This window comes from Blennius ocellaris, assembly GCF_963422515.1.
Source record: "Blennius ocellaris genome assembly, chromosome: 6".
NCBI lineage: Eukaryota > Metazoa > Chordata > Actinopteri > Blenniiformes > Blenniidae > Blennius > Blennius ocellaris.
Window position 1 is genome coordinate 23078920 of NC_137655.1, and position 27857 is coordinate 23106776.

Consider the following 27857-nt stretch of genomic DNA (forward strand, 5'->3'; position numbering starts at 1 on the left):
AAGCCAAATCAATCATGGCACATTTATTTGCACGGGAAACAGCTAAAGCAAACCCAATTGTAAAAATGGCTTCCATATATGCAAATAGTTGGGTGCTAATGTCCCTTAGGCTGTTTTGTCAACAATGGCAAACCCATATGGCGCCCAGGTTCCATAGGCTGGCTCGCCACATGGAGAATGGGCCGTTTTCTGTCGCTGTTGTTTGTCTTCTTTGACGTGGGGTCACAGCGGGTCACAGTGGGCTCCACCATGTGGGTGTACGTGCGTGAGAGCCTATATGAGTATGCTTTGTTTGTTTGTTTGGGGGGGTTTTTGTGTGGCAACATATTGCTTGATTTCTGGGCACAGTCCACTGTCCACATGGTGCTCACCGCGCCATGAATGGCTAATGTGTCTGTCATGGTGAAGCCGATCGGACAAGACTGAGAGGTCTGGAAAGCAGAGAAGCATTGGAAGAGCGTGTGGCAGGAAAGGAGGGTCGGGACAAAGACGGAGATGGTGTGATAATTCACTGAGTGGTTGCCTTTTGTCTTCTATCTGATGTTACTGGAATGCAGGTAGTTCATTTAAAATGCCTCCACGCTTGGCTGATCAAGAGTGAAAAATTGCTGCTGCCGATAAACTGACAGGCACAACCTCACATGTCAGCCCACTCACAGCCATGCATGAACAGGTTGCACAATGTGGGCCCTTCAGCTATTTGTGACGTTGTTCTCGATCTGGATTCCACTGAGAGTTTCGGCAAAGTGTTGGTTTCTCCATTGAAACTGTCAACCAATTATTTAAAGCATCACCCTCGACCCTTTGTTACATCTGTGTGTTTAAGTACAAGTGCTGTGGGGTGTCTGTTTGCGTTAATGGGCAGATGGTCTTCAAGTTGGAGAGGTCTCAAATCTGTAAAGAGGATTTTAAAATACTATCCTGGTATGACTCATAATCAATTTATTCGTGTTGCCCTATCCTCTTGGTGAAGTGTTTTGACAATACGCTGAGTCAAACTGTGAAGTGTAAAGCCACCTGAGTCTGCTGAAGTGGTGAAAACACAACACGAGTGAAGCCCATTAAGCACAGAGAGACAAACACTCCATTGCAGAGGTGTAAAAGCTCAATTTAGAGTCAAACCTAAGAAGCATGTATTTACATGGTGGGAGATATTCAGAGGCAACTCACATAGGCTGAGGTAGAACATGTTAACTCCACACTGAAGGACCTCATCAGCAGGTTCCAACCCGGAACTGTGTGAAGTACATACATATGTCCGTCCATCCATCCATCCATCCATCCATCCATCATCTATCTTCTATGCCGCTTACATCCTGTTCAGGGTAGCAAGGTGCTAGAGCCAATAGAGGTGAAATATATCACTGAAGTTTCCTATACTCACTTGGTTGACTGGCTTTCCCATTGTTGGTCACCAGCAGCAACATATTTCTTTGATTAGCTTTGTTAACTTGGTTAACTCAGAGTGGTCAGTACACTTCTTATTACTTAAAGTAGCTCTTGACTCATAGAAGTTATTGATCCCTGAGCCATCTTGTTAGAGATAGAGTTAAAACACAGAAATACAATGCAGTCAAGCACAAGTTTCATGCACTGGCTCGCTTCTATGATGTTTTTACATCTTGCTGCTGGCCAGTTGCTAACCCAAACCCCAGTTGGCCCACAGGCCAAAGTTTGCACTCCTCTAAATTATACTATACAATTTCCCAAAACACCAAGTCTTACTGGATTGATTACAATATCAACGGTGCTGAATGCAGGTTTCTAAACGCCTGTTTTCACATTGTATTGTTGTGTGTCTCCAAACCCTGTCTTATTACAACATCTCAAGTGTTTAAATTAGTGTTTAGATTTCTTAAATCTTGAGTCATCAATGTCTAAAATATGACACATTTCTTAATTGTGGTTTTGTTGAGCTGCTTTGTTTGCACATTCAAAGTTGTGAGTGTTCTAGTGAATCACCTTTATTCTCCCATTGTCTATGTTTGAATGAAATCCCAACTAATAATAATAATAATAATAATAATAATAATAATAATAATAATAATAATAATAATAATAGGTGAGGAAGAGAGAAATGGGATATATATATATTCACACACACACACACACACACACACACACACACACACACACACACACACACACACACACACACACACACACACACACACACACACACACACACACACACACACACAGTTTATCCCAATTCATGACCAGTATATTGATCCGCGGATCCACGCAGCTCTTTAGAGCCAGAAGAGCTGCTCCGAGTTGATATGGTGCTACTATCAGCAAAAGAAAGTCCAAAGCAAACCAGAGTATGGAAGATGGGTAAGCAAGGCAGCCTGAGAGAGAAAGATAAAGTCTGTGTGATGTCGTGCAGCGAGCCCCCACAGACTCCCAGCCGAGTGTCTAAAGCACAGAGACACTGAGGTAAATATTTTACAGTCAGGCTCCATTTTGTGTGCTGAAAAGTTGTTTCTCCCTCAAGACGAGAGTTCCTCTTTTATTTAGCTTTATTTATTTATTCTGTTCTTCCTTAAAATTTGTTGAGCCATGCCCTAAGCAGCTTTATGGAGCAATGTGGCAGATTTATAGCGTCCAGAACGTGCACAGAAAGAGGCTGGTCCCTTATGGCGAGTGGGAAGTAGGGAGAGGGAGAGAAAAAGACACAGGATCTGGTGGAGGCCAGAGGATGGGCAGTAAAATCAGATCTGTAAGCAGAGAGATAAATCTGCAACACTGCCGGGAAACACAAACTCACTTTATCTCCTCTGCTGTTGCACACAGTGTAGATCTCAGCTAGTCACCAACACAGCCAGCTGAACACAACACATACACACACACACACACACACACACACACACTCACACACAGAGGCTGATATCATAGAAATGCACACCTTATGTAAACTTACAGTGAGAAGGTCGTCAAGATGTCGTTGAAAGTCAAAAGGATTGAATCAGAAGGAAGTTCAAAGTGAAACACAGATGCATCAGAGGGGTCATGTTGACGAAAGAGGGAAGGATGGTTGAGAGAAACAGACGATGGGAGAATAAAGGGAGGACATGAGAGAGAGTTTGTCTCTGTGGGGGGCTTTGCCTTCTCTCCTCAGGTCTTCTCTTCTTAGATGTTCCTGTTTGCCCTGTTTGCTGAAGGGACAAAATCCCACAGCTGTCTGTCACTCAGGACTACACGTTAAACCTCAATGTCAGCACCAAAAAGCGGCATGTACGTGCCGCTATCATCACAGACCTGTGCTGCAGGGCGTTAGGGAGTCCTCTGGGATGTGCGGCTGTGCAGCTGCTGAAAGCATCTCTGTTTTGCATCACAAATATCACATTTGAACAACTTGACATTTTCCAGTGTCGCCTCTAAAGGAGACAAAATACCGGTTGTGTGGGCTGGGCTGGATTTTCACAGTTATATTTTGCCAGATTTATTGCTGTCCCCCAGTGGTGAGTTGGTGAAGTCCACTTCTAATTCTTGCATAGTAGGAGGATGATTCATAATGTTGGGAGCACATTTGCTCTGGTGAGAGGGAGCTACAAAAAAAACAAAAGTACACACTTACAGTTTGTGGCATGTTACGCACACGCGCAGAACTTAAAAGAGAAACACACCAGCGCATAGATTCGCTGACTTGTTGCGTCCCCCGGGATGGTTTGTCATGGATTCGTTGTCCCAAAGGGCTGGGCTGAGGGATTCAGCTCACGCATACACAGCACTCCACTCTCTCTGTCTTTGTGACTCACCCTCCATTTTCACACACAAATGCTCACAATACTCCAATACTCGCACACCCCTGCACTACTTGGGGTGAAGAGGTCACGCACACGCTCGCAGCGCAGTCCTTGGCAGCCCTGGAATAATTGTAACTGATAGAGGATTTTACTGTCCCCCAAAGCCAGCAGATGGGTGCAGCCTTGTGGAAAGGAATTAGACTCCATTATTTCAGTGAGTGGGGCCCAACAGCAGAGGATTGGTGGAAAGAGTGAGTCGACTCTTATGAAGACATGGACAGATTATTCAAACAATAATTCATTCCTCTTGAAAAGTGATGAAATGATGAGCAATTGTCTCGTACATACCTGCTTTTTTTGGTTTTTCCTGATGTCATGAAGTGAAGTAAAGAAAAGAAATACCTCATCGCTTATGCTACAAAGACATTTTAAAATGACATAGACACATGTTGCTGTCGCAACATAGCAAGATTTAAAAAAGATAGTATTACAGCAAGGTGAAGCAAGTTTGTTCACTTGCTTCACCAACATATTGCTATCAGTAATTCAACCTACTTAGACAAGTAAGCTGCTGTTTGTCATCATTGGGTGCATCACAGTGAACGTTGACTAGATGAGCCAGGAAGTTGAGTCGTCAGGGGAGGTTGGGCCTTGTTTAAGCCCCGGTCACAACCCATCGTGCGTGTTTTTAGTCTGTACGTTTTTTTGAGAGGCCACAGCCACCACGTTTTTCTGAAAACATGGGGAGGGAGTGGCAAGAGCAGGTAGGGAGAACGTCAACACACGTCACTCGCACGGTTGCCCAAGTACGTGGCCCACAGACCATGTCTGGCCATGAGCAGTTGCGCGCATCGTAGGTTGCGCACATGGTAAGTGAGTTGTATGTGCTTACAACGTACGATCTCTATACGGTTGCCACGTTACCCTATGGAGGACATACTTATGTGTGCCGCTCACATACAGTGGTCTTTGCTCACTTGCATGTAAGACCGTGCAAGTGCGATGAACGTAAGTTTTTCTGCTGGATGTGAGCGGGGGGGGGGGGGGGGGGTTGTATATATAGGACAACCTTCAGAGATTCTCCAGAAGTCCCAGCGGCTGCTGCCTCCAGATGCCACCCATTCCACTGCAGAGACTCTGAGTTCTGATGCTGCAAGAGCAGCTTCAAATAGCAGCACATGAGCACGACATGGTATTACTTGCCTTGATACGGGGGGGGGGGGATATGGGAGAAACTAAGGTTGAAAGGTTGTATTGTCAACAAAGGCTGGGACAGACAATGACACATTCAGAGTAAAGGCCAAATAATGCTTCCTGTTTCAAACATTGTTGCACGGCAGTGATTTCATTTGTCTCGATTCCTGGACCAGATAATGTTCTAGATATGTTTGTGTCCACGCACACTATTGCACAGTCTTTCCTGAAATAATCCTTATTTCTGTTTTCTTCCACTTTACATTGTCTTTTTGTTGGTGGAGCATGAGATATTCTGTGAAACACTGCCCCCACAGGTCATCAGTGGTATTACTCTGTTTGCTGCATAGGCACAAGCTCCCTGATAGACAGAAGGCTTATCAGGGCCTTAACACCAACCTGCAATTAAGAGCCACAAATTAAGCACTAATGCATATTTTTGGATAGTATTACAATGTGAATTTATTCACTCATACTTTAATCAACATAATTTGTGTTCTTCCTATGCCTTTTCATATCCTTGCTCAGAGTTGTGAGGATTCTACCGAGCGCCACAACACTGAAAATATCTTTAAGCTTCAACACCAAGCCCTAATAACAAAAATGTGGCCCTACCACGGTGAAGGGTGAAATTGAAATTGACATTGCTCTGGAGAGTTGCTAAATGTCAGTGTGGAGTCAGTTCATTAAAGTACTCTGTCTCTCTCACTCTCTTTCAGTTGGTATCCTCACACACTCATTCACACCCAAAATCAGTTCCTCTAATATTTTCGCTTTCAGCTCAAACATACATGACAATATTTTGAAGGTATGATTACAGTCATGCACACTTATTAGGTTCTTTTTAAACATTTTTACCAAAGCCTTTATGTACAATTCTGATCTAAATTGTCCCATTTTACCATTTACCAGCAGTTTTAAGGATTTTACCCTGAAACCTGATGATATTTCCAAAATTGACACAAAATACACCAATATTACAATATGTTTTATTTATACACGAGTACTAAAAATGTTTGTACACTGAGGATTATCTGAATTTCCGATCCACAAGTGTGGGTCATATTGAGGGAAATGATGTTTCAGCTGTGCTGAAATGTGACATTATGCCGTTATGATTTCATGTCCTGTGCATATTTTGTGATAGCAGATGTTTTTCACCAGAAATGAAACCTAATACAGTCTGTTTCACCTGTGAAGCATTTATTGAGGATTATTCATACATTTTTTGTTTATGTATTGTTCTGATACACTGTGTTAATTTAACATGTAAATAGTTCATTTTAACGATGAGTCACGTTACATATGGTGCCTATCTAGAGTGTTAAAGTAACACGAAGCATAGCGTTGAATTTTTCTGAGTTAATTAAACTCTTCAAAGAGGTATTATTTTACACCACACTGCCCAACATTAACATGAAAAAATGTTTATTCATTTTTACACTTTGACTGAAATAACACCCACAGTGTTCTTTACAGTTGTTGGCTGCACCACTGGAGCTGCTGTCGGTTGCACAACCAGCAGTGCAACCAACAGAGGACTTTTTAATCTATGTATTTTAACTCTGAATATTTTCATCAATGCTTGGTAAAAATGCTGTTGTTAAAGGACTTCTGATAGATACATATTTTGAGAGGTCCAATTTTACACTTGAGAATTTAATGTGTATATTTTCCCACTGTAAACAAATTTTTGGACGGGATAAAAGTTTATCTACACCATATATACGATTTGTCATAAAAGATTTAATGGAACTAAAAGTAAAAGAGATGTGCTCATCTGTACATTGTATGGTTATATATATATATATGATCTGTACTGTACTGAAATCGTGCATGCATTCATGTGTACATAAAACAACTATCCATGTTGCAGCTGCAGATCTGGGAATTTTTGCCAGAATTCCCATCTCTTTACCCCATTTAGGGGCGACAAAGCCGATCTCATCTGACTCTGGGTGACAGGCAATGTATATTCAGTCGAGGTTGATGAGGGTCAACACACAATGAAAACGGACAATCACACTGCCGGCTATATAGTTGCCAACTAACAAGCATGCCTTTGGACTGAGAGAATATTTGAGCAAGTGAAGAAATCCCATGTCCTCAGGGAAGATGCAAACGTGCTGTGAGGAATTATTACCAACCTCATCACAACTGTGTCAATACGCAATAATTAAAGTAAACAGTATACTAGACATATGTGAGTAACAAACAAAAAGTTGACGTGAATGATCAAGTTGAATATCCAAAACTTTCTATTCATTTTTCTTTTCATATTGTTGATAAATATTCTGTTGCTAATCGTCTAAATCAGCGGGGGGAAACACACAGAGGAAGCTCTTAAAGGTCACCCTGCAGATTCATCATTGCACTTTCAGTCCCTTCGTGATCGAGCATTAAGTAACACACAGCGACCACTATGGTAACTAGTGTGTCAGCGAAACAAAGCTGAATGTTTAAGAGCGTGAATGGCCGTCATTAATCACCGGGTCAGGAGCTGAGAGCGGGAAAAATGCAGTATGATAAATGAACCAACAGCACTTCTACACATGCCTAACGGGAAAGAAAGTGAGAGGAAGTGATTGAAATGGGAAAAATATCTAGCAAAGAGACAGAAGCGATCACTACATATTGCATGCAGTCCAGTGAAACGCAGCTCGCCAGTCTGCATAATATATGGTGGTTATTTTACTGCTACCTTCAAATTACTTTCCCCAAACGGTGAGGCTGTAAAAAGATGTGAGAGCTTTGTAAACCGACTCTTGATTCATACCAGGCTGGTGTTTTTTCTCTCAGGCGCCAAGCTGACATTAGACAGTGAGGCAGTATCTTTGAGCAGCTGTAGTTTTAGTGATATGTCCAGCATTGTTGGTTTTAATAGACTTTATCATCAGCAGCTGATTCAGCATGTTGAATCTGAGGCAGGCGCAGGAGAGGCTGTCTGACCAGCTGCCCAGTCCTGTAAATCACACAGTTCACCCTTTCAGTGCAGTTTTTCCCCAGTCTTGCTTTCAACCTGTCCTGAGAGAATCAAACCTCTCACAGTTTCAATTTGTACTCTTCTGCCAGGGGTTGTTGGTCTGCATAATGTGACATGTGACATGGCTGTGTCATGTTGTGATCCAGGAAGTGACGAGATTATCACTTCAGTTTGCTTCCACATCATTTCTGAACACTTTCTCCCGTGCACTTCAGACAGCTTCATGATTGCTGTAATCTGCATGACTGCAGCGTCGTGACATTTGACTGTAGCACAGTCATGACAGGTCACTATTATAAAGTTAGTGACATTAAAGTAAATACAATCACTTGTTGGGCCCTGTGAATCCATTTTCTCTCCCAAGCAGTTCTTCTCCAAGACAGCAGGCTGCAAGGACAATGGGGAAACAATAGAACAGCGGGGGGGGGGGGGGGGGGGATCAGCAAACCTAAGATGGCTGCACGCCCCAGGTTGGAAAAACCTTATCATTGGTCGAACCCAACCTGGACACAGCGGGTGTCTGAAATGCAACTTGGTCAAACTCAGCTCTCAGCCAACTTGTGCCGCCGTGATACATCCGTATCGCCACTTGAGTTTGACTGCATGTCTCAACATCCAGTTAATCTCCGGCGCTACAGTAATGATTCTGCGCCGGTGAGCCCGCTTGCTCCGATCGACTCCCGCACATGTCGTCTTTGTTTACCTGGTGGACATTACACACACACACACACACACACACACACACACACACACACACACACACACACACACACACACACACACACACACACACACACACACACACACACACACACACACACACACACCCTCTTTCTTTGTACATAGTGTTTGCTGTTTAGTAGATTAGATCTCCATGTTAGAGGACGTTTGTTACTTGACGTTTGTTACTTGATTGTGTTAAATTATTTCTGAATTATTTCTGAATTAATACATTTTTGTTAAGAAATGTCTTCAGCTCAATTGATCGATTCCTGGTAATTATTGTGTATTTATTGTTGGCAATTTACTGGTTTGTAACAGGCTGTGCTTGAATCTCAGACCTTCCCTGTTATTTAAGATAGTTATATTTTTCACTGGAATATTAGCCAACTTAAATAACCTTTTGACAAACGAGACTGATATTTGGTATGAGCTATTTCCAATTTAGCTGGTGGTGCACCAATTTCATTATTATTTGATAAATAATCAATGAATTCAAATTAATAATTTTTCATCAAGAAATTATTTTTGATAATTTATTAACTTTTGAATAATTACTCAATTACTCTAGGAGTTATTAATGAGTAAATGACCGTTTACTTCCATTAATAATTCTAATAATTTTCATAAATTACTTCCAGTAATCTATTACTTGCAGTAATCTATTACATACAGTAATTTTCAAAGCTAAGAACCAACCATAAATCCCAACACACTGCTCAGTTAGCTTGTTATTTTAGTCATTAAAAAAAATCTAGTGGGCTGATTTAAAAGACTAATTTCATGCAAATACTTTACTCCACCACTGTCACATAACTATTATGTCATTTTTCAGCTTATTTAATTCTACTTCCACTTTGAGGAATCCTGAGGGCTCATGAATCTCACAAGGAGGCCAAACAAATGAGTCACTGGAAACTATATCTGTTCTGGTCAAGAGTTTTAATGTGAATCAGTCTTTAATAATGTCACGACACCAAAAACTCCCGTTGTCTCAATGTAACCACGTGTTTGCAAAGATGTTTGAAAGTTACAAATCTCGCATTTGAGGTATTTACTTACACTTAGGAAATGTTTGAAGCTTAGGTTTTATTAACCCACCCTATCAAAAGTGTCATTGACCTCGATATGAGGGATCTGATAGAAATAAAATGCTAATTAAATTCCAGACTATACCATGACACATATTGTTGCAGAAAGCTGTTGAAAACATTAGATAAGTTGTTTGGGTTGCACTTCTGTCATATTTTTTGAAAAACACAGCCAGTTTCCTCTCACACACTCTGGCAGCACATGCACGTCCGTGTGGTTGTCAGCTGACTGTCGGCTGCAGGCCTTGCCAGTGCTATTTAGATGATGTAAGGCAACGCGAGTTGTCGGATCAGTCGAGTTTCATTTGAGTTTCGTGTGTCAGGTCCATAAGGTCTACCTCCCAACGAGGGCAACTAATCTGCTTTATATCTGTCTGGCTTCATCTGCCTCTGATACTCAGGCTCAGTGACAGGTAATCAAAGGAAAGGAGCACCCCACTCATCCTTGCATCAGTCTATATTTCATACAACAAGGGCAGACAGGAGGAGGAGGCAGACATAATGAGAACTGTCTGGTTTTAAGAGTCTCTGTTTCCAGAAAGCGTGCGTTACATTGTCTACCAGTCACCACCACCTCTGTTTTGTCAGAGTGGGAACAGTGAGGTCAGAGGACTGCGTCGGGAAGACAGCCGCTCCAAATGCACACAACACCCACAAAGTGCCACGAAAATTGAGTAATTGACCCAAAAGACAGCCGGCAAGAGATGTACAGTAATGAGGAAAGATGCAGGGAGGATGAAGAAGTGAGAAAAAAATAATGACGGGGATCGTGGTAGATGGAGGGGGAGGGGGAGCGAGCTGGCACTGGAATGACATGCATGAACAGCAAAGCGAGCAGGGGAAAAGGCAGCTTTGCCATTCACTTTGAAGCCTGCTCCACTTCTGTCTGTCTTACGTAACAGAAAAATGAAAAACACAAGTGCCAAAAAAACGAGGCAGGGTGCAGAGAGAGAGAGTGAGAAAGAGAGAGAGAAACAGAAGTAAACTTCAGAGCTCGGATGTTTCCGGCGAGGCAACTGGCTGTATTTTGGACGGTGGAGTTAGTCACCGCGCTGCACCGAGCTTTGGAGTCGAGTGAGAGGTAAAAGAGTTGCAGAAAAAGGGGCAGATCAGTCAGTGGTGTGAAGAGAGACAAGAAAAGAGGGTTGAGAGGAGGCGGTCGGACAGGAAAAAGATAAGGAGACAGAGGAGGAGGGGGAGGGATAAACACGGAGAGGATGGGGGCCACAGTGAGCATTTAAACCCCAGAGAGCGATCTACAGTAGCTCTCTTTCTCCACGTTACATAAGCAGATCCCTCCATACTTACTGCTCAAGCGTTCAGAGACCAGCTGAGGCTCTTCGTATGTGTCTGTTCTTCGTTAACCAAAGAAGACCTCTGGCCCCTGGCCAGAGCTTCATCTTGCAATAAGCAGCACTGTTGCACTTGAGCTAACACCTCCATTACTGTTCCCGTCTTCTTGCTCCACTTTTTGCTTCTTTTTTTTTTTTTTATGACAATCAATCTCCATGATGTCACTATCGCCCACGGCAGTGAATGTTGCTATGGAGATCAGTAGATCTGCACTGAACTACTGCCTAAAGGGAGAGTGTGTATGCAGGCTTACATTAGTGCATGTGCGCATCGCTCTGTGTCTTTGCACATGGTTCATCTTTAATTGCCATCTGCAATCTGCATCCTGAACACAGTCAGTAATTCGAAAGCCCCAGCATGTGGTAAATAGCTGAGACTCATTTACGAGTGTGTTAATGGACTTTCTCTGTCTTTGTCTATTCTTGCTTCCCCTTTCTCTCCTCCCGCTCTCTTCCTCTGCCAGTCTTTCTCCGCCCGTCGCATGTAGATTAAAATATACGGCGCGAAGCAGCATAGCGGACGCAGTATACAAGTGGATTGTGCATGATTTGCATAATTTTATGAATACACACATAGGCGAGTAATTATCTTCAATTTTGTCATTACTGTAAACATTGTTGGATTGACTGTGATTGGCTGTATTTTGGGGGCTGTTGCGAGCCTGGGGGGGAAAAAAAGAAAGTTTATAGCCATTTAAAAATGAACTGATGTTTTCTTGTTTGACGTGCTCGCTACTGTTTCAGGAATGTGCGGGATGAATGAAAACTTGAGATTAAAAACAGATAAACCTTTCAAAGTGTAATTTACTTGGTGGAAGGATGAGAGACAGACTCATTTCCTTTAGCTATTTTAACCTCTCCGTGCAATTTATTCCTTCTCTTTTGCTCTTTTCTCCTCCCAGCCTCTTTCCTTCCTGTGTTAACTACTCTCTTCAGCCTCTGAAATGTGTTATTAGTAATAAACAATGGAGGAACGGGCATTTTAAGTACCAGCTTTACTTTCCTTAATAACTACCCTCGATAGTAATAATTACCCCTCTTGAAACAAAGGGAAAAAGCCCTTCTTGGGTTACTAAGCGATAAGTGTACAGCTGGAACTGAGGGTTTTACGTGTTTTTCTGTGGGGGCGCACTTACCGCGCTGTGTGCTATAGTTCGTCTTGTCTTCACACATTTAAATTAAAGTTTGAAAATATTTAAAATAGTCACATTACTGACAGCTTACATTTGTTTTATTGTGCAAACAACCAAAATGAAAAACCAAAAGCATTGCATTTGCATTTTTATTTCACTGCAGTTCTCTGTTTTTATTATTTTATGGTGATTTTTCAGAGATTTTATGGTTTTTGTTTGACACTGGCGATAATTTGATTATATGTGTTGGTGGTGTTTTTGTCATTTTACCATACAGGACTGTGAAATTCGAAATATCACTAACAAATGCCGACACTGCTTTCAAGATTAGGTTTGGATATTTCTTTTCCCCTTCATGCTAATCATTCCTCTTCTTCATACTGTCTGTGAAGCTGTGCTATCTTAACACAAGTACATTGCTACGTCACAGATGGGTGACAAAATCCACTGTTCCCATTCTGGAGGAGAATGTATTTTGAAGTTTAGAGAAGGCTTAGTGAAATCAAGTGGCTATATCTTTTTTTCTCTTTTCATTTTTTTTTTCTACAGCGAGACATTCTTATACATCCAGCATGCCTCTATACTGTTGCTCAGCATGAAAACACTGTGATATAATTAAAGGGTCCCCGCATGTGAACACTGATATTACACACACAGACGTGTTGAATCTGATCTACAAATGGGACCCTCTTAGGATTGAGTAAAAACAAATAAAAAACACAATCAATGTAGCGTTTTTCTTTACACTTGTATAAAACAGGGCTTGTCTTCTAAATCGCACAGAATGCAAACCGTTTAAAACGCAGATTTGAACACACATGTTTCAGTGTGAGCTCGCTGATGATGTTTTTCTTCGTAAATGACTCACATTATGCTGCCAAAGCAAAAGTGCTTAATGGCATTAGCATGCAGCTTAGCATGCTTTATGTAGGATCTCAGTAAATCTGGCTTGATTTGTTTGGGTGTTTTTCTTGGTGCATATTATATTTGATTGAACTCTGTGATTGTACTTCTCAGGAAGTTGATGCCACATGGTCAATACATTCTAATTCAGAGCCATTTCAAAACAATTTTAAAGCGATAACTGTCACAATAATGATATTGAATGTCTAAGCTGTCCTGATAATCGTATGCATTGACCAGCTGACCACCTTCCCCTTTGAACAAAAGCATCATAGACCTTCCCGTTTGGAGGAAATTCAGACTGATCAAATGTACATAATATATTGTTAATACTTACATATAACATGTCCAGGTTAATTATTACAGATACGTAGCTGCATACATGATAAATGGCCTAAGTACTGCCTAAGAAGCAGTGTAGCATCACAAGTTGTTCATATGATATTACTGTATATCTCCACTCTTGAATCGCCTCCAATAAACATTTATATACTAAAGATCAGATCTGAAGCTTCTTTGACTTCCTTTGACTTCAGCTTATTACTTTCCTCAGCAGATAAAATGAAGCCACTGACTGAATGCAACCCATAGAAATGTAATAGCCCCGACTTGATTTTCAAAGACAGGATATAGGAAGGCTGTTAACTCTTGACTTTAGCCTGAGGGGGTAATGTATTCATCATCATTTGGATTATAGTCAAGGAGAAAACTTGTTACCTAAAGAAATATCATGAAAAAACATTTATTAGAGGTGTGCTCTGGAAGAGAGCTGACTGGACTCCACTAAGAGAAGGAAATTGATTGGAGAGGCAGACTTGTATTTCTCAGTATGCTGTCTTCCATAAAATAAAAATAAATTATGATAAATAAGTTTCAACTGCAGTGCAAAACCTGTGTTTATGTTGGTGAAACATTCTGTATTGGAACTGAGGCTTTGATTTACTTTAGAAAGTGTCAATGTGCGACTGAATGGAGACAGCCATGTCTCCCCTCACTGATGTTTTAGCCACAAAGCCTCTAATTGCACACCAATTTTGTCGTCAGCATTAACTTTTGGCTGAGACTTGATCCCCTTTATAAAGTGATCTAAATTACAGACTGCATATTCATTACGCAAGAGAACAGCTGAAGATATTAACCTGAATGAGATCACGTGCAAACACATAGTATTCAAACGAGGGTTTTGCATACATTAGCCAGTTTGAATGAGAACAATCTTCTGGAAACAGTATTGCTTCTGTGTTCATTTGTTTGCATTCTTCACAAAGTGACTTGATGGAGCTCAAAAGGAACGGTGACACCATGATGGTCAATGTTTCCGTGGCGGATGTTTTCAAACATGTCAGAGCATTAGCAAACAAATGGAAATCTGTCACAGAAAATTCAAAAAAGAATAAGAAAGATGTGGTATAGGAGAGTCAAAGGTTGAGAATCCATTTTTTTTTTTTATATCTAATAATAAAATCTGGTGATGCAAATATTAAATGTTGATAGCATACGTCGATTACTTCATATCCTTGAAGGCAAATGCACAGAATGTCACGTTTTTAGCCCATGAGTGTTTGAAATATGAGAAACATAGCCATTATATATGGCATGCTATGTTACTCATATTCAGAATGCATGTTCTTCCGTGGAAATTTTTGGAAATTAAATATTCTACTGTGAGGTCATATTGAAAGACAAAAACAAAGATTTAAGTACAGAAGCCCTAACATTAATCTTCATGTATCATATTTGTGCAAAATGGCAAAATCACATTTTTCTACAATTTATAATTTCAACATTTCGCAGCATTATTGATTGCTACTGTCTTACAATAATGTGTATTGATATAGTTAGAAATGAAAGTAATGCAAATGTGACTTATGATTTTTCAATTAGGATTTAGGAAGATTTGTTACATTAGCTGTTTTTTCAACAATTTTAGACATTTCAACCTTCATTTTCAGCATTTTTTTCCCCACAATTTTGACATTTTACATTTTAGCAGTTTTTTTACATGTTGGGCTCTTTTTAGTAAGTTTTAGGGGGGGTTGTTTAGTTTTTTTTTCTCTTCTATTTTCAAGTTGTCTTTTTTTTTTTTTTCTTTTTTTAGAAATCCTAGTCATGTCAGGTATTTATTTTTTTCACTGTTTTAACTGGTGTGTTTTTTTCCCCATTACATGTGGTTTTAGCTATTTTTGGCTGAGACTTGATCCCCTTCCACGATAAGATACGTGGTGACACTGATTACTCATCTGGCAAATTCAATAATGAATTAACTTGGCACAACTGTATCAAATTAACAATCCTTTCCTCCCGTTCACCCCTCCATTCCTATGGGCTAATGACACATGCTTGCTGTCTTTAAAAAACACTCAGCCAGCTAAGTAGCCCATGCTGAGCCAACATTGATCTTGGGGACTCAATATGTACATGAGAATAGGAGTATGGATCGGTTTTTGATGAAAGGCAGCCATCTTGCTGCTCCTGCTTTTCTCCCCCGGTTTCTCTTATCTGGGTTTAATGTTTCAGGCAGACGACGGTGACAATGGAATCAAGTTTTCTCAACTGTCTTAGATTCATCACCGCTAATAAACTGCGTTTGGTGAATTAACATAGTCTACTAGACCAATCGCATTCTGGATGAGTCCAGACTCGTCTCGTATCATTCCACGTTAATTTGAATCCACGCTTCTTTTAGCCTTCACTCCTTGGTTCGTTGTGATTGACTCTGCACTGCTTCATGTATCGCTACCTTGTTCACCTAGTGAATTCGGTTTCCAGCTTGTGTGATCAAATCAATCATTTCTTGCTTTTAATGCCATCTGGGAAATGTATTATTTATTTTTTTCCCCTTGACTGTGAATGATGACTAATTGTGAATTCAAAACAGGAAGACATCATTTAAAAATATATATATTAATAATAATAATTTTGACATTCGGTGTGATTTTTTTCCACTGGATCCATGACAGTGAGACATCATCGGTTGAGTTCTCCCTCATGTCATTGTGTTATGTGCTCATGCAGATTGATGCCTGCATGTGTTGTGTGTAGATCACGAACAGAGCCTGAACTGCAGTTCACTGTCTCACGCCATTATGTAAGAGAACTCAGAAGAACTCTGAGGAGCTGTGACTGTCAAGAAGAGTGTAAAACAGCCTTTATAGACAAGATGAGATTTCTATGGCTTGTATTCTCTTTTTAAGTGTGTTTCCATGCACTGCGGATGCTGTCTCACGGTCTGTTTCACCAGTGCTTCTCTTCATACTGTTACAATAACAATAAAGACAATTCTGATTCTGATACTTGAGATGTTGTTCATCCCAGTTTAGATTACTATGTTTTTGTTGCAGTATTTATGACATTTTAGAAAACATTTGATCAAAGATCCAGCAAGATGTCACTTTGACACCTTATTTGTGAACTTTATCACAATGTCTTGGTTTTCCTTTGGAGTCTAAAGGTGGTAGTAGTGAAGGTACAATAAATTAAATAAATTAGGAAGACTACAGAAAAATGTTAAATTTCACAAAACAAAGAATTGTGTGTGCATGTGTTTTTTTTTTGTTTGTTTTTTTGGGGGGGGGGTTCAGTAAACAAAGCCCCCGTTTACACGACTTGGTTTCAAAATGCCTAGTTTTCCAGTTTTCACTTAGAGCCACTAGTAGGTGCTGTTGGTTATTTTTTGTAATGAAACTACTTGCATGTGCACTGAGAACAATATGCCATAAACATTAACAATGGTACACAGACGTGTTCACAGATGACCAAGTTGGATTGTTATGACGGCTATTAAACGACCATGTTCCAGGAGTCATGACACTCTGGAGGCAAACATTGTTGTGCAGAAGGACTATTTACATGAGCCGTGTTGCGCATGCACAACAGCAGCGTTTCAAAAAGTTGCCTTTCCCATAGAGGCAGATTGTTCTCAAAAGGATCCACCTTGGGAGCAGTTTTCAAAAAGTTGCCTTCTCCGAGCACCGTGTTTCAGACACCCAAAACTCAAAGGAAGTTTTGTATTTTCACTTGAAAATGTTGTGTAAGCGAGGCCTAAGGTATTGGAGAGCAGAAGTCATTCGTGTCTTCAACATGTCATCAGTAAATCACAGTTATTGTCACAACGCATCCTCAGGAGGACAAAGCTAACCCCACTCACATTCTCTATTAGCGGGTGAACAATCCAACGCTTGATGAATTCTGCTTCACAACGATAGGAAGAATCGCAGGATCAAAACACGACATCGCTATGGACGCTTGGCTGCCACCAGCCAGTTTTCACCGCGCCCACTTTTCTGACATCTACAGCTTTAAACCTCACAAGTCAGAAATCATGCTTGGTAAAGGTAGTTCATGAAAGCTTCACGCAAAAAAATGCCCGATCAGCCTTTTTGTGCGAGGCGACCGAGCTGAAGTGCTAATGTTGAGATTTAAGGCAAATAGCAGGAGCTCTTAGGAAGTGACTGTGTCACACCTCAGGGGGTTTAACAGCCTCACAGACCACCGGGGCCTGCAACATATCAATACTAGTTATCTTTGACTTTCTTTTTTCCTCTTCTGTTCCAAAAAAAAGAACTCCTTTCTTCTCGGTTAAAGTATGTTGGCAACTCGTTCCAACACAAGGCTTCAGTTTTGTGTGTACGTCGAGCATATGTGAGCCTTTTTTTAGCCCTGACCTGTACAGTCACTGTGCAAAAAGCTCCAGTCTTTCCAAGCTTAGTTTCAGAACTTGCATTCAGTCGGTATTCGACGAAACACTTTTGAAGAGAAAAAGGAAAGTATCTGCTAGTCAGGCAAACAGCTCAGCTGCAAAAACGACAAGCACTCCTGGACAGGTAGAAGTCACAAGTGTGACGCAGCATGCATAAAGTATGGATTCACTGATATACACAAGAAAAGCCATTAGAACTAATAATCCACTTGGAATTAGCATTTGAGTCAGACATGCTGTGTCAACATTTCCTAGTGAATCAATATTCTGAACAATATCATCAGACACTCCTCCAAGTCTAATGATGACCACCAGGCTCCATCTCCCACTTAACATTTCCAGAAGATGTCTGTGTGTGTGTGTGTGTGTGTGTGTGTGTGTGTGTGTGTGTGTGTGTGTGTGTGTGTGTGTGTGTGTGTGTGTGTGTGTGTGTGTGTGTGTGTGTGTGTGTGTGTGTGTGTGTGTGTGTGTGTGTGTGTGTGTGTGTTTTTGTGATTTGTTTTGGGTTTTTTTCTTTTTGATACTTGTGGAGCACTCAACCATCTGCCCAGCGCCGGTGGGTGCTGCTAGAAGCTGCTTGTTGTGAGAATTTTGTTACGGCTGGGAGCCGGTGTGCTGAACCCAGAAGCAGACCAGGAGGCAGAGCAGGTGCAATTAACAAAATGATGTTGGGATGATGAGATCCAGCAACTTGGAGGAGGAAGGGGAGGAGTGGAGCCGAGACAGGGCATCCGGTTTGATGTTCCGGGATCCAGGTCGGAAGGACAGAGTGTAGTTGAACCTACTCAGGAAGAGGGACCAGCGCGCCTGATGGGAGTTGAGTCTGCGGGCCGAGCAAAGGTACTCCAACTTCTTATGGTCTGTCCATATGATGAACGGTACAGTAGCGCCCTCCAACTAGTGTTTCCATTCCTGCAGAGCCCACACCACCACGAAGCAGTTCCCGGTTCCCCATGTCATAGTTTCTCTTGGCCAGAGAGAGCCTGCGGGAGAAGTAGGCACAGGGGGGAGCTTGTGGAAGCCAGGATGTCATTGGGGTCTGGATGAAGCAGAACAGGAGTGCTGGTGAAGAGGGTTTTCAGCCGGATGAATGCTGCAGCTGCTTCCTCAGACCATCGTAAGGGAACGTTGGTGGAGGTCAGTTGCATTAGGGGACAAGCCACCCTACTGTAGTCCCTGATGAATCGGCGGTAAAAGTTGGCGAATCTCAGACTCTCAACAGCTCCTTCTGGGTCATGGGGAGGGGCCACCCTGCAACAGCTTGAACCTTGGCCGGGTCCGGATGGAGTTGCCCCGGTGCAATGGTGAAGCTGAGGTACTGCACGGAGGTTGCATGGAATTCAAATTTTTCTGGCTAGACATACAGCCGGTTTTCCAGGAGGCGTTGGAGGACCAGGTGGACGTGTTCCTGGTGCTCCTCCAGTGAGCGGGAGAAAGCTATGATGTCGTCCAAGTAAACAAAAACAAACTTGTTAAGCATGTCCCGGAGGACATCATTCATGAATGTCTGGAACACCACCGGTGCATTTGTGAGTCTTCATCTCCCACAAATCAGTCGGCCCTCCAGGGCGTTGACGCTTTGGGGAGAAGGCAGGAGTTCCAGTGGCAGTGCGAGCTGGCCCGCCACCCCGGCATCCACGAAGTTGTCGTCAACTCCAGAGTCCACCAGTGCTGGAAGGGTCAAAGAGTGTTGATCCCAGTGGGGCACCTTCATCCGGGCAGTGGAACCCGGGATACGAGAGATCTGGTTCATCAGAGGTTTCCCGGTCACTGACATCTTTTTGGTAGGCTCGGGCAGGAGTTCTGAAGATGTCTAGCTTCGCCTGGTTCTGGATGCTCCGCCGTCATTCTTGGGGGTCAAGACAGGCCCACCCTAGCTGCATTGGCTCGTCTGCTGACTCGTCGGGAGCTCCGGAACCCAGTGGGAAGGTCGAGGACATGGGAGGCGGCTGGGAGGAGGAGAGTCCGGCAGGGACCCGTTGCCTCTCCCGCAGCCAGTTGTTCACGCAGATGGAGAGGGAAATGAGCTTGTCGAGGGAGGAGTGTTCATCCCGGGTAGCCAGTTGGTCCTTGAGTCTCTCCGAGAGACCCTGGATGTATATTCCCCAGAGAGCCTTGTCCTGCCACCCACACTCATACACCAGGATCCGTAACTCAACAGAGTGGGTCGGCCGCTGACATGGTGCCCTGGGAAAGTGAGAGAAACCGCTGCGATGCCTCCCCTCCTTTCACTGGTTGGTCGAATGTGTTCTTCAGCTCCCGGGTAAAGTGGGCCCAGGTTTGAATTACCGGGGAGTCATGGTTCCAGAGTGCCATCACCCACCGAGCCGCCTTCCCTCACAGAAGGTTGGTGATGTCGGTGATCTTGGCCCGATCCGAGGGATACTTGGAGGGCTGGAGGTCGAAGACGAGGCGGCACTTCAGCAGGAACTGATCACAGGAGCCCAGTTCCCCGGCGTATGGTTCTGGTGAGGGAACAAAGGGCTCCTTGCCGGGGAAAGAGTCACCCAGGCCTCCGGAGGGGTGGGTGGCGCCGGTATGTGACGTGGAAGCATCGGGTGTGGTAGTGAAAGATTGCTGGACCAGCCACTGGTGAATGTCCTGGATGGAGGCAGCGAGCTCCTGTAGCAGGCGGTCATGCCGGCCGAGTAACACCCCCTGGGAGGAGAGGGCTTCCACCGCTGAGTTGAGGTCTGCTGGATTCATGTTTGGGCCAGAAGATTCTGTTATGGCTGGGAACCAGTGTGCAGTGTTCTAAATCCAGAAGCAGAGCAGGTGCAATTAACAAAAGTTTATTTAAATTGCAAGACCTGGGAGACGGGCATTGGAGACTCTGGGGTGCAGAGCACACGGATAAGAGGCCCGAACAGGGAGGAGTGGTGCACTAGGAGATGTTTGGCCAAGGATGCTCGGAGGGGGGAGCCATGCAGCAAGGGGAAGCACTGTGCTGAAGAAGGGAGTGAAGGAGGACGCTCAAAGCGAGGAGCCGTGGAGCACACAAGGACCACAGCAGGACAGAGAACTGCGCTGAGAGGAGGTTAGCCGGGGGCGCTCAGAGCTGGGAGCCGTGGAGTGCACGAGTCAAGCTGGTGACTCGGGTGAGAACTCAATCTTCTGGCACCAGATCCAGCTCACTGCAGGGCTTAAGAGGTGGGAGCAATCAATTAGTAAATTACCTACAGGTGTGTCACTGAGGGAGGATCCGACGCTGGAACAAGGTGTGGATCCTCACAAACGTTCTCGTTTGTGCTTCCAGCAACAGAGTTTGACTTGAGTTTAGCCCTTCACTTCACAGTCAACTTCCACTGGATCACAGCATATGGCTTCCTTAAGCAAGGCTTGTGGTTAAACAAGGGTCCTCCAATGCACAATATGTGGTTCATTATATACTTCATTTGAGTTTTTATTGATTTTGATGAGAGATTCCTCTACTTTCTGTTTGTTTGTTTTTAATTTCCACATATCATGTAATCGTTTAGGAGCTATAAGTACAAAAGCAAGTATAACATTCTGTAAGCTGTGACAGAATATAAATATAAGGATTTACTGTGATGGACTGTGTTCTCATAAAAAGAGAGCACAGTATGCTTAAAAGTCCATCCATCTGTATTTTAGGTAACGTTTTCCAACTGGAGGTCACTCACTGTCATCTGATACTGGACGAAGACGAGTAACATCCTGGACGTCACAGAGCAAACTCAGAAAGACTTGCATACACTCCTCAGTATAACCAATTCACCCCCAGCATGTTTGGACTGTCAGAGGTACATTAATAGCATATAGTTTACATGTCCATCATTCCATTGCAGCAATTTGACACTCCTGGACAAAAAAAAGGTTCTGCCGGTTTCTCCTTGTTTTTGACTTTTTTCTTTCTTCCTTTTTTTTTTCAATCGTCTGTAATTTAGAGGTACTAATTGACCTGATGTGCATGTGTCCAAAGAAAGAACTCACACAGTGAGATCATGGAAACTCTACACACAAACTCAGGCCACTTCTTCAGCTTGGGGATATTCTTGCAATGAGCCGGTGCTAACCACTCCAACATTATCACTAATACGCCTTAATTTTCTTCAACTTGTGAACCTATTTAGGTATTCTAATTGAAATATAGCGACTTTTTTTTTTTCAATCTGAAGTATGGTCCCCAACACTTCACCGGCACAACTTCACTCCACAAAACTGCCACTATATTAATCTCTTTTCTGTCCTCTTGCAACTTCATTTTTCTTTGACTCAGTGGCTTTTCTAATCATATGCGCTCCCCTATTAGAGATAACGTGACCTTTGGTGTGTTGGCAGTTCCCTGCGTGACCTTTAAGACTGAGGCAGGCTGAGAACAGATGTGGATCGAGTGGAGCATATTGTGTAGCTAAAGTGGACTCTATCACTGATTCAGCCGGAGTGGGCCATTACAACAGTTTGTCTTCAACTGGAAAATGAGAAAATTAGTCACCTTTACGTACGTGCAAGTGTAGCCAGGCTTACAAGAACTTCTCTGACCTCGTACCTTGTTCTCCTCAGTGGGAGTAGGCCAGATCACACCAACTTTCACAAGTAATCTGTCACTTTCGCTCTGTCCTGGAAACTCCTTATCACTTTCCCTGACACTCACTGGGCTTTTTTTTTTTAAGAAAAGAAAGAAAATCCCTCTCCATCACATGTTTAAATCACCTGCAATATAATCACTCACCATCATGTACAGCTTCAATCTAAAGTTTGTGTATGAAAGCAAAAACATTTTTGCACAACGGTGAAATAACTCCACTGTTTACCTTCATGTTTACTAACTTTTTTCACAGAGTAATTAAAAAATATTGTCTTGTATTGCTTCTATACACCTTACTTTGCCAAGTGAAGTGATAATTAGATTGTGAGTAACTCGAGAGTAAGCATATCTTCACTGTGCTGGGTCTGACTTTATGGCTGCATTTAATGTTCAGCAGCTGGTTAGGGGGGAAAAGCAGTGGAAAATTTCAGCTTTGTGCAGTATAAATGGGACCTGTATCAGCACTCTGCAGTTTAATGGTGTGTTTTCCTCAATCAGAATCCCTTTTTGTTTGTGTATGTTGTTATTGAAGCGTGCACTCGTGCTATTTCCAACAGAAAGGAGCATTCCCTTTTGGCTTTAACTCTGTTTGTGAAACAAATAACTTTTCCATTACCCAGATCCCCCATGCTCTGCAGGTAGCATGGCTTTTTCACCTGTGTGATTCACCAGCATCCACACACACGGCTGAGCACGCCAGGATGCATACACGGGTGCACGCAAGGCGACGTAGGCTACCATGCCTAATTGGGGAATTCATTCAATCTACCTTTCATTTCTGAGCTCACATTTCCCTGCCAAACCACGTCCTTCGGCTCACGCGGTGAGATTAGACGCAACCCCAGTGCCAGCAAAAGCCTAGACGCCTCAGACGCCACAGTGGCGAGGGGGAAAGGCGATGCAGCGAAACCCAAGTGACTCAGTTCACGTTAGCTTGTGTTTAATTATTTATTCAGTTTGGTTTTCTGTCTGTGTTTCCGTCACAACTTGTCATTGTATTTTGAAGATTCAATTCAATATTTCATCACTTTTGTTCTGCAGCATTCAAGAAAAAATACATATATTTCTGTTTTCTCTTGAATGGAATTGACTAAAGAAACAATAAAAAACAAGTTTAGTTCGTGTTTTTAGGTGAAACAATGCATATTTTAATCACTGACACCCTACTTCACAGGTACACCTGGACACACAATCATATGTACAGGTATATACTTTATGTACGATAATTTGCCCTCCTATATGATTGCAGCAACAAATTATTTTTAAAATTACCTTTTAATGTATACTTTGGGGATACTTACGCCATTTCCCTGTGTTTTTCCATTAACTGGTGAAAAATTTTAAGTGGGTGCAATTTCATCATTATGCAAATGTTAATATTACCTTGAGGTTCAAAATACAGTGAAATGTCCAGAAACTAGCCTTAAGCATTCATGTACTGACACCCTTATCCTATGGCTTTGATCCCAGTGCTACTCTGTCAATAGTTTTCACGGATGTATCAGCTTGGGGGAACTGAAGTACCGCACTGCAATAATACACTTTGCACAACAGTGGGATTGTTATTTAGGATGTCATGATAACTATGTCAGTAATACAAGAAGTTCTATCTTCATCCTTAATTTTCCACCTCTGCTGGCAACAATGCATTTCTGAAGCATTGCGGACACAAGCTGTGGCTGTTTTTGTATTTTTCTCGAGCTAATTTGATGCAGTTTTATGTTAAAAGGAAGATCAAAGTGTTTATTTTTTTACTGCTATCGTATACGCATTGTGGCATTGAGTGCACAATGAGGAAAGAAGTAGAAGAAAGAAAGTAGAAAAAAAAAGATTTCCCAGCTGGGTGCTAAAACATATAATTTTAATTCTGATTGTTCCAGCTTCTCCAGAGTGATGTGTGTGTCTTGTGGGAATGATAGCACAGTGCAGTGGAAAACGACCGAATGGTAATGATATCCTACAAGAGAAGTTCCAGTCGTGCAGCAATAATCATTTCTACAGGATTAAGTCCTGACCCACATCAGCCTGGCATATTAGCATTCTGAGAGAGTACTGCGGCACGACTCCATACGCACTAAATGCCTGCAGTTCATAGGACGGGATGAAAGAACGGGAACGGGAGACAGAAAGTGAGAAAGAAGAAGAGATTCGACGGGGTCGGGATGTTCATATTTCTCATGTGCTTGTTTTCTGTGGTGCATTTTCAAGCTGCTGACCTTCAAACCAGGGTTATCTTCACTTTTGCATCTTCCTCTACAACATCTGCACCACAAGATTGATCCCTCTCTGACAATGGGTGGCTGCAATACAAACAGACATGAATGATATTCTCATCCGTCTGTCAATCAATGGGGTCGACTACAAGGAGGCCGCCAGTCCGTCACAGGGCAAACACGGTGCACGGACAACTCGACCTGCACCACTAATTTCATCATCATTATTGATTTGCAGGATTGGATTTCAAAGTGTATTTGACCCAAAAACCTGTATTTTAAGGTCAACAATGTTGTGTATTTTTAGCATCTTTGATAGGGCAAACAGAGGATTTTTTGGAGTCCATTGACCTTCTGAAGTAAAAAAAAATGGGATCAATGTTTGTTATATAATTATTTCCCCGTATTTCCACACCATAACTCAGATATTGACAAATCAGGGAGTTATATAATAAGTCCAGTGAATTTTGATCTAATACTGATCTGATTTTACACATTATGCCGATATTTTTTGCTAATTTTGACTTCAGGATATTTATATGCAGCTTCCAACGGATCTTTTCATCAAAAGTAATTTCTAAAACTCTTTTTACATGCACCTGTTCAATTCATTTACCATTAAGAGAATGGTAAACAAAGAGAAACAAAGCCATATGAAACTATACTAAAGATATATGAAAAGGTATAAAATATCAATTAGAAATAACAATATGTAAAAATACATTGTAAAGGATTCATTTTCTCCAAAAAGAAATTCTGAAATCTCTTCCATGGACGAGTTGTCAGCTGAGGGTGCTGTCCATGGACGAGTTGTCCGGGGTTGCAGTTTTGTGGAAACTGTGGGTTACAATCCAAACAAAGAAAGACTGACAATTGCATTCACACCTCAGGGCAATTCACAGTCACCAATTAACCCCAAATGTGGGAAATACCTGGAGAAAATCACATGCATTTAAGGAGACTGTGCCAAATTCACAAAGAAATGCCCTCAAACACCACATTGTCTCTATAAGGTGAGAGTTTTATTTGTTCTCTTTTCATCCTAATATTATTCTGCTGAAAGCTGTTAGCACTTATAGTATTAGCCAGTCAAAGTGGCTGGCAGGCCGCAGGATGGCAGCCAGTTTGCAGCCACTGGGACTCGCCCCCTTTCCTCCTGGGGCTTATTTAATTCCATTCAGTTGCAGGGTGTCACCATAGGATGCAGATGGCCTCGTGGTTTTTCATTGCTCGATGCAATCTCAATCAAAGGATCACAAAAAAACAAACAAGCCAAGGTTTTATCTTTTCTCAGAAATGCCTCTAAACATTTTGTTTGTTTTTTTGTTTTTTTTTGGGGGGGGGGGCACGTAATCCCAAAAAGATCTGGCTTCACTGAGCTTTTCACCTGTTTCTATTTCCAATGATAGCATACCCTTTGATCTACAAACAGACTCCCAGGTTTCCTGCACCGCGACGCCTCCAGTTGTCATTTGTGTGACTGATTATTTGATAGTGTTGCATCTTCCACTAATTACAAAGCTTAACAAACAGCTTTTTAGTGGGCCTCCGCCTTGAATCTCTCTCTCCGATTTACATTTGTTGTGGGTGTGAGCAGCAGATGGTTTGTTGCAAGTAATGACAACACTGAACCACTGGCCCACTCAGAACTATTAAGTGAAAAATTTTGTTTTTTGTTTTTTTTTATCAAGTGTTGAACAGTTTCACGCGTCTTTCCCCTCTGTTATAACATAGCAAACTGCTTTGTTCAAGTTCCAGAGATGACGCATAAAACAGCTCCACAATAGTATCCGCATGAGCCAAAGTCATTTGAAAAGATATAAAAGGGATCTTATGTGCCACATGAAGTGTCCTCTGTTTGATGTTCTTGCACCCCCATGTCTAGACCTTAAAGACCTGGTGAAATGAAAATTCAACCTCCAAAACACTCTGGCTATCGCTTCTGGGGACATTTTCATGCTAACTGGCCCAAGGGGAAAATGTTAAGAAACGGCAATCTGCGAGAAAATAGCCGATAAACAGCGCAAGTTTCGCTGCTCGGTGAATCGCTTCTGACACACGCTGTGCCCAATTCGTGTTTACATTATAGCGGATTGGACTTTTGACGACAAAGAGAGGGCTGAATTTAACGATATTTCATCATCGGGCATTTCAAATCCAGTTATTGATGAAGAAGACACAGAATAGGTCGCTCTGCCATTGGTGAACATGTTTCAGGAAGCAGAAGACTGTTCGTCCACGTCTCCTCAGCCTCAGCAGCCGGCAGCTTTCATCGTGGCTTTGAGGCGTCCTGACTTTTGGCAGAACGACCCGGCTTCAGGGATCATGTCCAAGCGCTTTTCCGACTGCGCGGAATCACCGAAGATGAGTCCATCTATTACTTGATCGTCGCAGCCTCAGACCAGCAGTCCACTCGTCGGGCCATGAAGCTGTTGCTCGCTCTCCTGCGTCTTGGGAAGTGCGCCACTCTCAAGCAGCTCCTGCTCCGGAGGTACAGACTGTCTCCCTGCCTGGTTTGGGGGACGGCTCGGCTGTGGACCTGATGGACAATATGTTGTCGCTGCTGGGCCGGATGAAGGTGGATTCCTTTTCCCTCCCGTTTTCCTGCGCCAGCTCTCGCCGCCCTTGGCTAACTCCCGGTGTTTGGCCGAGGGGGACTCCCGCGTTTTGGATGTGTTGTGCTGTTCTGTTTTCGGTTTTTGGCGGTTGCGAAATAAAAGACAAGTTTACCTTCAGCTCCAGCGTGTCCTTTATCCTGCCACATTGGATATTGTTTTTCCCTCCTCCTTTTCTCCTCTCTCTGGTCTCTTCCATGCTCAATCTTTCGTCAAGGCTCATAAAACGCCACACAACAGATCGAGATTGTGTCCACCTCGTGTCGTCACGCATAGGCTCCGCCCACAATGGCCACGAACGAGAAGAATTCCCCCGATTTCGTCGGCTGGACATTCAAAATTCAAATAACTTTGCTATGCGACAACAGTGGTGGGGCAGAGTCGGAGAAACCTTTCAAGTAGTACCCGAACTATCGTTTTTTGCATAATAGGGTGTTACATTGCACTAGGCCTTTAATTTTGATGCAGTTGAAGTAGATTAACACCATCTAAGTTGTTTAATGAATAACATTTAAATTTTTTCATGTAAGTGCATCACATACAGTTTAAGGATTGTAAGTTACTGTGCCTTTCCAGCTAGAAAACGACATCGTTTCCAGCATTTCTGCCATGTAAATGGGCTTTGTTTTCCAAATGTTGCAGTGTAAATACGAAAC

At 42.5% G+C, this 27857-nt stretch overlaps 1 protein-coding gene across 1 annotated transcript in view; it reads left to right on the forward strand.

Moving 5' to 3' along the window:
• The window catches only part of il1rapl1a (interleukin 1 receptor accessory protein-like 1a), a gene marked incomplete at both ends in the record, with an annotated part of 181130 nt that overhangs the window by 108059 nt on the left and 45214 nt on the right, over nt 1-27857 (forward strand). The window lies entirely within an intron of this gene.